Consider the following 12,763-nt stretch of genomic DNA (forward strand, 5'->3'; position numbering starts at 1 on the left):
TAACATCATCATTCTGAAACGTGTCTGGTATACACTAAAAACTATAAGACACTGATGAAAGAAATTAAAGAAGACACAAATGGAAAGATAGTCTGTGCTCATGGACTGAAAGAAATAATATTGTTAAAATGTCCTTATTACCCAAAGCAATCTACAGATTCAATGTAATCTCTTTCAAAATTCCAAAGGCATTTTTCACAGAAATAGAAGAAACAATCTTAAATTTGTATGGAACCACAAAAGACCTCAAATAGCCAAAACAATCTGAGAAAGAAAAACATCAGACTCTATTACAAAGCTATTGTAATCAAACAGTATAGTACTGGCATAAAAACACACTAATGGTCAACTAATTTATGAAAAAGGAGCCAAGACTATACAATAGGGGGAGGACAGTCTTTTAATAACTAGTGCTGGGAAAATTGCACAGCACACCATACACAAAAATCAACTCAAAATGAATTAAAGACTTGAAAGTGAGACCTGAAACCACAAAACTCCTGGAAGAAAACATAGCTCAGAGGCTCCCTGACATCAGTTTTGGCAGTGATGTTTTGGATATGACACCAAAAGCAAAGGCAACGAAAGCAAAAATAAACAAATAGGAGGGATTACATGAAACAAAAAAGCTGCTGCACAGCAAAGAAAACCATCAGCAAATTGAAAATGAAACCTAAAAAGTAGGAAAAAATATTTGCAAATTATGTATCTGATACGGCCTCTCCTCCCATAACTGATTTTAAAAGCAACTTTATAAAACAATGTGTGCATAATTATGTTTCTACATGTTATAGGCCCAATAATACATTTGCAAATACCTGTTCATAGGAGGTAGCTGGGAGCAAAACTGTATTGGACTAAGGAAATGACTCCATATGGAAACTCAAATACACAGAAACAAATGAACAAAACTAGAAATCCTGTATAATAAAAGCCTAGGTGGCATCATGCCGACGCTGCCACAAGATGGCCACCACAAGATGGCCAGCAGGGGAGGGCAGTTGGGGGTGACCAGATCTGCAGGGCAGGGCAATTAGGAGCAATCAGGCCAGCAGGGGAGCAGTTATGCGTCAATCAGACCGACAGGGGAGTGGTTAGGGGGCAATGAGGCTGGCAGGCAGAAATGGTTAGGGGCAATCAGGCAGGCAGGCAGGCGAGCGGGTAGGAGCCAGCAGTCCCGGATTGTGAGAGGGGTGTCCAACTGCTGGTTTAGGCCCAATCCCCGGCAGTCGGACATCCCCCAAAGGGTCCCAGATTGGAGAGGGTGTAGGCCAGGCTGAGGAACACCCTCCCCCATGCACAAAATTCGTGCACCAGGCCTCTAGTAGGAAAATAAAAAGGCTAATATAACAAAAGTTATAAGTACATGCTTACTCTTCTTCTCTCATAGCTTTTAAAAGATATAAAATTGCATAAGGTAAGAAATATAACAATGTATTGTTGGTTTTATTATAAACAGATGTAATGTGTATTAACAATACCATAAAAAAGAGAAAGGGGAACAGTCTACATAGGAGTAATGTTCTTTATCTCATTGGAATTAAGTATAAATCTAAAGCAGATTCTGATAAGCTAAAATGTACACAGTACATTTTGCACATTTATATAAGAAATAACTGAAAAGTGAAAAAAATAACTAAAGAAATTAAAATGTTACATTAAAAATATTCACTTCATGTCTGGATGGTATTGCTCAGTGGTTGAGCGTCGATCTGTTGAGATCACAGTTCAATTCCCAGGCAGGGCACATGTCCAGGTTGTGGGCTCGATCCCCAGAAGGGGGCATGCAGGAGGCAGCCAATCAATGATTCTCTCTCATTATTAATGTTTCTAACTCTCCCTCTCCCTTCCTCTCTGAAATCAATAAAAATATATTTTTTAAAAAATACTCACTTCATGCAAAAGGAGAAAGAGAGGAACAAAATATACATGAGACAGAGAAAACAAAAGATAAAAAGGCAGACAAATATTCAACAATATCAATAACACTAAATGTGAACAGAATAGATAATTCAATCAAAAAGCAGGTACTGACAGAATGAATATTTTAAAATACAACTTATGAGGTCTACAGGAGACACATTAAATTTGAAGATAGAAATGTCATCATAATGAAGTATAGATGAGAAAAAATTTCACGCCAATAGTATGCAAAAGAGAGCTATAGTGACTACACAAATATAAGAAACTAGAGGCCTGGTACACGTGCACCAGTGGGGTCCCTCGGCCTGTCCTGTGGGATCGGGCCAGGCTCTCCAACATCCCCTGAGGCAGTGGTCGGCAAACTCATTAGTCAACAGAGCCAAATATCAACAGTACAACGATTGAAATTTCTTTTGAGAGCCAATTTTTTAAACTTAAACTTCTTCTAACGCCACTTCTTCAAAATAGACTCGCCCAGGCCGTGGTACTTTGCGGAAGAGCCACACTCAAGGGGCCAAAGAGCCGCATGTGGCTCACGAGCCGCAGTTTGCCAACCACTGCCCTGAGGGGTCCCGGATTGCAAGAGGGCACAGGCCAAGCCAAGGGACCCCTCTGGTGCATGATCAGGGCTGGGGAGGGATGTGGGAGGTTGGCCAGCCAGGGAGGGACCTCAGGAGGGCTCCAGGGCGTGTCTGGCTCATCTCGCTCAGTCCTGATCAGCCAGACCCCAGCAGCAAGCTAACCTACTGGTTGGAGCGTCTGCCCCCTGGTGGTCAGTGCACATCATAGCCAATGGTTGAGGAGCCTTCACATATCATTAGCATATTATGCTTTGATTGGTTGAACAGACTACCGGACACTTAGCATATTAGGCTTTATTATAACGGATAATAGACTTTAGGGCAAAATTGTTATAAGAGACAAAGGAGGACATTATACAAGGATAAAAGAGTCCATGTTCCTAAAAGACCTAATTATAAACATAGAAACATATGCTACTAACAATAAAACCCCAAAATCTATAATAAAAGCGTAATATACTAATTAGACTGGACGGCCGAACAGCAGAATGACCATCTGAATGACCTTCTGGACGACCATCTGGGACCACACTATGACGCCCATTGGCGCCAGGCCAGCCAAGGTGGGTGCGATGCGATTGGTTGGGGGCTCGGCCATCACCCCATGATCGCCCCACAGAGGGAGGCCCAGGCCACCAGACAGCGGGACGATCAACCAGGGGGCTCCACAATCGCCCCAAAGAGGGAGGCCCAGGCCACCAACCGGCGGGCTGAGGTGGGTGGGCGGAGCCTCCCTCTGTGAGGGAAGCCAGTGCCGGCAGCCAGGGGAAGGAAAGCCTACTCTTGCACGAAATTTCATGCCTTGGGCCTCTACTAGATAGATAAAGCCGAAAATGATAGAACTGAAGGGAGAAACAGTACAAGTATAATACTAATTGGAGACTTTGACATCCCACTTTCAATAATGGATAGGACAAATAGACAAAAGATACTCTATGCACAACAGAACCAATAAAGAGATGCATTCACTGAAGCTGTGGTCCTATTTAACGTACAACAATTTACATTAATTTACAGTCTGCTTAATTTAACTGGCCAGCCTTTGAACAGTATGTTTGAGCAACATTCTTTTTAAAATATCCTCTATCTTTTCTTTTAAAAAAGCAACAGTCTGGTAAGAGTTATTTAAAAGATGATCTTTCTCATGAAGAGTGTTCAGATAAGCCAGTAAAACTTCAGAAGTTACTAATCCTATATAATAAAAGGGTAATATGTAAATCGACCGAACGCTGGAACGACCCGTCACTATGATGCGCACTGACCACCAGGGGGCAGACACTCAATAAGAGCGCTGCTCAGGCAGAAGACAGGCGCATGGCTGGTGAACACAGCGGCAGTGGCAGGAGCCTCTCCCGCCTCTGCAGCAGTCGGACATCCCCTGAGGGCTCCTGGACTGTGAGAGAGCACAGGCCGGACTGAGGGGGAACCCCCGCCCCGAGTGCACGTATTTCGTGCACTGGGCCTCTGGTAATATATAACAAGAGACAACAGATGCAATTTAAAGCCTTTTGTACTCAGGAACCTAGCTTTTGAAGGTTCTACTTTCCTCTGGAGTAAAGGGCTGTAAAAGGCTTTCCTGCTTTGACCCTAATAAGGAGGCTGCAACAGGCAATCACATTTTTTCAACAGTCTCCTATGTTCCTCACAAAATGTAATTATACCATAGAAGGGAACAAGTGAGGTAGAAAGACATGAGAGAGAACACATTTAAGGAAACCCTCCAACACAAAATCACTGGAAACCAAATTCAATTAATGTCAAACATATCCAACCGAAAATGTTACAATGTATACAATTGGAAAATTATATTAATGCACCCTACTTTAAAATTTTAAATGTTATCAAGCTTTAAAATATATCATTGTTTAATTACCTTTACATTTATAAATCATTTTTTATTGAACTTATTGAAGTGACAGTGGTTAACAAAAATTACATAGGTTTCAGGTATATAATTCTATAACACATCATCTGTACATTGTATTGTGTGTTCCCCACACCAAGTCACATCTCCCATCATCATTTATCCCCCCTTTCCCCTCTCCTATTCCCCACCCTCTTTCCCTCTGGTAATCACCATATTGTTGTCTATAAGCAGCAACTGTCGCTTCACTATTTAAAAAATTATCTTTTTAACAATAGAAACTTTCATAAACCATTAAAATTAAAGAGCTCAATGCCCAGCCAGCATGGCTCAGTGGTTATGAACCAGGAGGTCATGATTCGATTCCTAGTTAGGGCTCATACCCAGGTTGCGGGCTCGATCCCCAGTGTGGGGCATGCAGGAGGCAGCGATCAGTGATTCTCTCTCATCATTGATGTTTCTATCTCTCTCTCCCTCTCCCTTCCTCTCTAAAACCAATGAAAATATTTTTAAAAAAATTAAAAAGCTCAATAGCAGATTCTGTATTAGAAAAAAGTTCTAGCAAAAACAGCTTTATGTATTATTTCAATAAGCTAAATTTCAATAAAAATGTATATACTATATATATCGTATACAGGTATACTAAGAAGAATGTTTCCATTAGTCATTGTGTATAAAACACACATTAGAGCATGATCATATTTGAAAAATAGTAAATGCAACATATGGCATGCATCTAAATTATCTATTAAGCCTAGAACAATGTACATAGTATTTGAAGTCCAAAATAGTGTGGCCATTAAGAATGGAGGGAAAGTGATAGCAGCTTCTTTTCTTGTCCCTCCCTGTGATCAGCCCATGGGAGAGAAGAGGGGTAGAGGGATCTTATGCCAGAGAATATGGTGCCCCAATCCTCCAAGCAGCTGTTCAGTGACACCTCACAGGCCTCCTCACTCATGCTGAATCCCTGCATCTTCTTTCCCTAAGTCCTTACATCTGTCTCAGGTGGGTAATTTTGTTTCAGAGAGTTGGCTAAAAATAGGTGGCATAGAAAGGTAATTTTACCATTTGCTGTCAGCCCACGCAAGCGCTAGACTTACTGTAAAGACCTTCAGCGTTTTATGCTTCCATGACGTAGTTTGGAAAATTAAACTGCAGCAATTGGACTAATTGGAGATTTTAAACTATACTCCATGGAAGTCCTTTTATATGGAGTCCCTGTGGGAAGGAGGGGGAGAGTAGCAATAGAATCAGGCTCATTTTATCTGTTTTACATCTTGAACCTCACGAAGAATTCAGGCTAGCCTTGGCTGATGGGCTCAGTTGGTTGGAGCATCAGCGTAGGTACGCCATACACTGAAAAGCTGTATGGGTTCAACTGCTGGTCGGGTGTGGGAGGGAACCGTGCAATCTCTCTCTCTCTCTCTCTCTCTCTCTCTCTCTCTCTCTCTCTCTCAAATCAATAAACATATCCTCAGGTGAGAATTAAAAACAAAAAAAAACCATACTCCCCCGACCAGCACCACTGACAGTTCCCTCTTTCTGCTAAGGAGGCACGTGATAGTTCAGGTCATCTCCCTCTTTCACCTCCACTGGGATTGCAATGCATGAGCTTAATGCTGAAAAGTGGCCACATTTTCTTTTGACTCCGCTCAGTTAAATTTTCACCTCTCTTATCCACTAGCATAGGTCTGGTTTCCTTGGTTACTGAGGTTTTAACCTTCCATTTCCCAGAAAATCACAGACTACTAAATAACTATTCATCTGGCCAACTTTAAGATTCTCCCCAAAACCCTCAACTCACCAGAGGAAGAGAACTTAATTAACTAGTAAAGAATTACGGAACCAGAGGGAACCTCATGGCCCTAGTCCAGCCCTCACACTGAATTATGTAGAAATCACATTGGGCCGGTCTACCCTATGCCGGCGTCTGTGATTGTGTTGTCTACCCAAATGGACTATATTGCTTCATAAGCATAAACTTCCAATTCCTTAATTATTATCACTGTTTGTTCTAAATCTCTTAAATTCCAACAACCTCTTAGTGCTTATAATCAAAATGGACTCAGCAGATGTGACTTGGCCAGGGCTGCTTCCTTCCTACCACAAATCTTGAGAATACAGTCACCATTACAGTTCCTTCTCAAGACATTTCTTTCTTTAAATATAACTCTAAGTGGCACTTATCTTTCCTCCTGTCTATCCTACAATGCATCCAAAGAGGGCTGCTTTTGTTCCTTAACTACACAGTTGCCAAGATTCCCCCAACAAGCATTTCTTGAGTAGTTACTGCAAGCCAAGCACCAGGTCAGGTAGTGGGGATACAAAAATAAGACACAGTCCCTTGCCTTCAGAACCCACAGTCCCGTGAGGAAATCAGAAAAGTAAACATATACTTTAAGTAGTGAGATATGTGACAAAACATGACACAACATCCAACAAATATTACGGGAGCAGAGAAAAAAGCACCAGCAATGGAGGAGAGAGGCTGTAGGGAGCCTTCAGGACCAGCCTTGTGGGCCAGAGAGGAGGAGGAGGAAGGCATTTCAGGCTGAGGAACAGGATAATTCAGCCCCAGCCCTGGACACACATCCTGAGATTAGTCTAGTGAAGGAAACTGCCACTATCTCCTGCTGGAAGTAGTTCCCAGACTCGGAGATAATTAGCAAAGCACACGTTTCTAACCAAGGAATAACAGCTGTTATCAAAACAAAACTCAGGGCGGTCAACAACCAGCAAGCTTGAAAAAAGAAAAACAAGCCCTAGCCGGCTCGGCTCAGAGCATCAGCCTGTGGACTGAAGGGTCCCAGGTTCAATTCTGGCCAAGGGCATATGCCTGGGTTGAGGCTCGATCCCCAGTGGGGGGTGTGCAGGAGGCAGCCGATCAATGATTCTCTCTCATCATTGATATTTCTATCTCTCCTTTCTTCCTCTCCGAAATCAATAAAGAAATATATTTTTTTTAAAAAAGATATTAGAAGGGTAGGAGCTTATTTATAAAAAATTCAACAAAGCATCCAAAAATGTTTTATTAGAATACAATTTCTACTGTTCTAAGTATGTAACTAGAAATTCCACCCACAGTCTTCAGGGGAAAATGATTTAAAAAAAAAAAAAAGAACAGCTGTCCAGTCTCCATCTTGCTCAGACATCAATACATGAAAAAAAGTGACATGAAAAGTATCTGAGAACAGAGAAAAAATGTAAACCAACCCACAAAACAGGTGTTCAATGTCCCAGATCATGGGGCTCTTCACTCCATCTCTTTCCTTCTCCAAGTTCATATCTTTTCCTCACAGGTGTTACTTGGTTTCTAAGAGTTATAAAAATGAGAGGCATGAAGGAGGTAGACGCCAGTTGTTAGCAGAATCAAGAATGTGGAGGGTATAGCTTTCCTCTCCATTCCCAGTACCTCTGAGGCTCTTCACCTTTCCTTCAAACAATACTCCCCAGATCTGACAGTCTCCAAAATTTTCTATTTCCTGGATTCTTTGTTAGAATGAAGTTCACAGCACTATCAGATCAGCACAACAGAATTTTTTAAAACTTATGTAAAAAACTCATTTTAATAAAGACAGCCACTGAGATAGACTCTGATGGGTATTTATTCATCTCATATGGTCATGTATCTCCTTCCTGCTCCTTCATTCTTTGCATGTGGAAGCCTCTTTGCTCTCACAAGTGTCCCACTTTTCCTTCATACCACACTTTGGTCAAAAGTATCTCAGCAATATTTACCTTCTGAACTGCAAAATGTAATCTGAATCTTTCATAAAATCTTTCTCATAGGAGTTTTTGATCCAGTCAACAAACTTTTCTCCAAACCTGTGACCCCCACTGTTAGCTAAACCCAAGTGTCTGTGTGCTTGTATGCCACAGAGCATAGAAGAGTGAACTGAAACACAGAGAATCCCCCACTCTGGTGTGCTGCTCTGTATTACACCAGCATAGGTATTTTCAAAAAGACATGGGTTTGTTTCTTCTTCACATCGAGTTAAACTGCTGCCTTCTCAATCATCTCTTTAGCTTATCAAAATAATGATTTCCCAAATAATATGATTTCTTTTTACCTGCCAAGAACCTACCCACCCATCCCAGATTCACCCAGTCAGTCCACTTGTTAACAGTTCATCAGAAAGCCCTGAACAGAATGCTCAACTCTCCCTACAAAACGAGGCAGCAAAGTAACCACCACAGGTGCCAATTTAGACAGCATAGAAAGTTCATCCTTGTTCCAATAAAGTTAAACCGTTTCCTCAAAGACATCCCTTATCAGCAGCTATTTTGAAATGTTTATCACTTAAGATTTTTCATATGATGTCCCATTTACTGTGTAGCTAACAATTCTAATAAGAAGCCAATGACAGGGTGATTTCAGTAAGCCTTATTCAGAAGTTCCAAAAGGATTGAAAACTCTGTTGCCCAGCAACTATTTATTTTAGCAACACTCAGAGGATCTGCAATCTATATATGTAAAAAGCTAATATGCTAAGTGTCCACCCAGAAAATGACGTCACGTCACAATGCCCAGCTTCCTCCCCTTAGCGACGACTAGCCTCCTTGCAGTTTCTTCAGCCCAGGAATATGACTTGCTTTATAGCCAGGTGCAAATGTTTTACATTTTCACCAAATGTCTGTGAAGCTGTTTCTTGTGCCTCATCTCATTTGATCCTCACAGAAGTCCTGGAGTAGGTAGATAGGAGACTTGGTAGAATCATATTTTCTTTTCATTAGCCGGAAAACTGAGATTTAGAACATTTAGAAACTTGACCCAACTGAAAAAAAGAAATGGTGGACCTTGGGAAAATTACTTCAGGTTTTCTCACTGCACAGAATATAGTCAAACACTGCTGCAGTGAAATATTTTACCCTTTGTTCTCCCTTCATGATCTACAATAATAATCTGCTTCATATTGATATTTACTGCTGTGTTGCTGACAATTACCTGAAAGAGAAGTTGGGGTGCTTCACTGGACTGGAAAAAGTTTAGCTAAATCAGAAAGCAGGTCTAATTAAGCAAGTTTGTCTATATATATAAAAGGCTAAGTTGACTCACACATGTGCAATACATATAAAGCTCTCGCTGGCGCCAAACACATGCATGTGTTTCCATCTGTCATTGTCAATTGTGAATTTGGTTGACACTTCTATTACAGAGAAAGGGCGAATAGCGATATGAAAATATTTCTTCTAATTAATTTCCTTTCAATGTGCACGAATATGTGCACCGGGCCACTAGTATCATATACAGTTCTTGTGTAAGCTCCCATACTTTATCCAATGCACCCAACAAGTTCAATAAATTCCAGATTTTTTTATGAAGTCATCTACTCTTTTCCATGCCTCAAAATAAAGGCTTTACTACTAGATAACATCCTTTTCTACCTTTTTTTAAAATATGTATTTATTTCAGAGATGAAGGGAGAGGGGAGAGATAGAAACATCAATGATGAGAGAGAATCATTGATCCACTGCCTTCTACACCCCCCCTCCTTACTGGGGATTGAGTCTGAAAGCCAGGCATGTGCCCTTGACTGGAATCAAACCCGAGACCCTTCAGTCCACAGGCTGATGCTCTATCCACTGAGCCAAACCAGCTAGGGCTCCTTTTCTACCTTTAAGAGACCTTCTTACTAATACCTTTACAAAGTTGCTCCACAATATTAATCCAAGGAGGCAAATTGGAAATTTGCTTTAAACAGTACTCTCTCTCTCTCTTAAGGCATCCTTGTAGATCATCTGGTTTAAGCCCCAAGACTTTAGAGATGAAATGAGGTTCAGAAAAAAACTTGGCCAAGGTCTTTATGGCAGAGAAAGAAGGAAAATATGCCTAAAATGCAATCCTGTGCTTCTGCAAATATGTCTCTTCTCTGAGCAAAATCTTAGTAAAATAAATCATTTTCTCTACTGTTTTAAGTCTCTTGGTTATTGATTTCAGAGAGGAAGGGAGAGGGGGAGAGAGATATAAACATCAATGATGAGAATGATTGATTGGCTGCCTCCTGCACATCCCCTACTAGGGATCGAGCCCACAACCCAGGAATGTGCCCTTTACTGGAATCGAACCCAGGACCCTTCAGCCGGAAGCTAACGTTCTATCCACTGAGCCAAACCAGCTAAGGCCAAGTCTCTTAGTTTCTAACACCTTCGTGAATGTTCTACTCAAAGTTCTGAGTACCAGGAGAAAATGTAGCAAGCCAGAGTCTGATGATTCAAAAATCATCTTCTGAGCTGCAACACTGCCATTCTCCAGAGCTTTTTCTCAATGCGTTGAGATTTTGCTTCCTGGCAATTGTCATTTTGTCTCGAGTAAACTCTCATGAAACTTTAAAAACAAGGAAGGAAGGAAGGAAGGAAGGGAGGGAGGGAGGGAGGGAGGGAGGGAGGGAGGGAGGGAGGGAGGGAGGGAGGGAGGGATGGATTATCGTCTGATGTGTTCAACAATCTTCCCTACATCAATAACACTATCTTGAATCTCTCAAAACTCATTCTCACTCAATTATCTTAACTTCAAGGAAGCCCTGGAAGATAGGCATATCTTCCTTACACATAATTAATTACATATACACAGGTGAGATGCAATTGAAATAGGCCATGTACCCACTCCAGAAACCTACCAACCACACAAGAGAACAAATCTGACCCAAAAAACACAGCAACCCATTCATAATAATCATTTAAAATAGCAAGGTTCACCATATGGGGAAATGGCTTCATAGTAAATGGCTTCATAGTAAGAAGTCACTAACAGAAGAAATAAATATGACCGGAGATTGGGGAGAGGGGGATACACATAATCAATGACAATAAAGAAAACTGTGCAATTAAACAAGGGAGTTAATGAGCATTTTTGCAAAACCTATAGGAAGTACCTCAGAGCAAACTAAAACAGAAGATGATGTCATCCAGTGACAAACTGGTGAAATGTGAAAAAAGGAAACCATATCAAACAGGTGTGCTCTTAATCTATCCTTGTTAATTACAGGATTGATGCCGCCATCTGGTAGAACACACTTGCCCCACCTCACAACTCGAGCAGGTGGACTGCCAGTCTCACTGCTTGCCTTAGCAACTGGAGCCCGTTACAGCTGCGCAGCGCGAATTCATGGGCCTCATGAAAGCTCCACGCATTACCACACTTCAGGCCCCCTGACTACACTACAATCTTACTCTCCTTATGGCCGAAAGCTGTAAGTTTAACAGGATCCAATTTCAGATGATACAAGATAATATCTCCACATAACGCTTAGTGGTTCTATCTTTAAATAAGGACCACACTTGAGCCCTAGCTTGATAAAAGCTACTTCACTTGCCATTTCACATTAAAGTACAGGGGCCAGCATTCTCTTCCTTCTAAGCATTTAACTCAGGTGGGACAGCCCCTAGACCAGGGGTGGGCAAACTTTTTGACTCGAGGGCCACAATGGGTTCTTAAACTGGACCGGAGGGCCGGAACAAAAGCATGGATGGAGTGTTTGTGTGAACTAATATAAATTCAAAGTAAAGGAGCGGAGGGGAGAGCAAGAGAACCGGATAGAACAGCTGGATCCGGCCCGCGGGCCGTAGTTTGCCCACGGCTGCCCTAGACACACACTGACCGAAGGATGAGGAATGGCTCACTGGACCAATCACCTAAGAAGTCTTTCTCTGTCCGTGTACCTTACTGACATATGTGAAATAATGTGACACACACTTCCTCCTTCTCTAGAGAGCTAGTCTCTACCATCTGAAGCTCCTCTTTGACTTTATCCTCCTTTTCATCTCTTTCCTGGTGGACAGAATTGTGTGAAATGCATAATGTTTCCTTTGTGGGCTGGCTGAATATTATGTATATTCAACTCTTTTCTCTTCAAGAGCACTTACCCAGCCCTAGTTGGTTTGGCTCAGTGGATAGAGCTTCAGCCTGTGGACTGAAGGGTCCCAGTTTTGATTCCGGTCAAGGGCACATGCCCAGGTTGCAGGCTCGATCCCCAGTAGGGGGAGTGTAGGAGGCAGATTCTCTCTCATCATTGATGTTTCTAGCTCTCTCTCCCTCTTCCTTCCTCTCTGAAATCAATAAAAATATATTTTTTTTAAAAAAGAGCACTTACCCAGCCAACATTAACATGAAGAGAAAGGACTTGAGCACTCATGGCGCTCACGTCAGCGGGCTCCCAGAAAGTCCATGGAAATCAAATAACTATTTCAAAAATCGTAAATAGAGATCTCAAGTACAAATATTTTATAGCTGAAATACGACAGCATTGTTTGCTATGAAGACAAGTGCATGCATTACAGCCAAGACCTATTTTGCCACACAATGCTTGACATGTGAGAGGCGCTCGGCGGGCAGGGTCTTCTGTTCGGGCTGAACAGAGTTCTCTTGTTCCTCAGCCACTGGCTGAATGACATCGTG

The 12,763-nt window shown here is 41.8% G+C and overlaps 1 protein-coding gene across 1 annotated transcript in view; it reads right to left on the minus strand.

Annotated features, from left to right (window-relative positions):
* The window catches only part of AVEN (apoptosis and caspase activation inhibitor), a 192,016-nt gene that overhangs the window by 146,423 nt on the left and 32,830 nt on the right, over positions 1-12,763 (minus strand). The window lies entirely within an intron of this gene.

The sequence above is a fragment of the Plecotus auritus genome, assembly GCF_963455305.1.
Source record: "Plecotus auritus genome assembly, chromosome: 1".
In the NCBI taxonomy this organism is placed as follows: Eukaryota; Metazoa; Chordata; class Mammalia; order Chiroptera; family Vespertilionidae; genus Plecotus; species Plecotus auritus.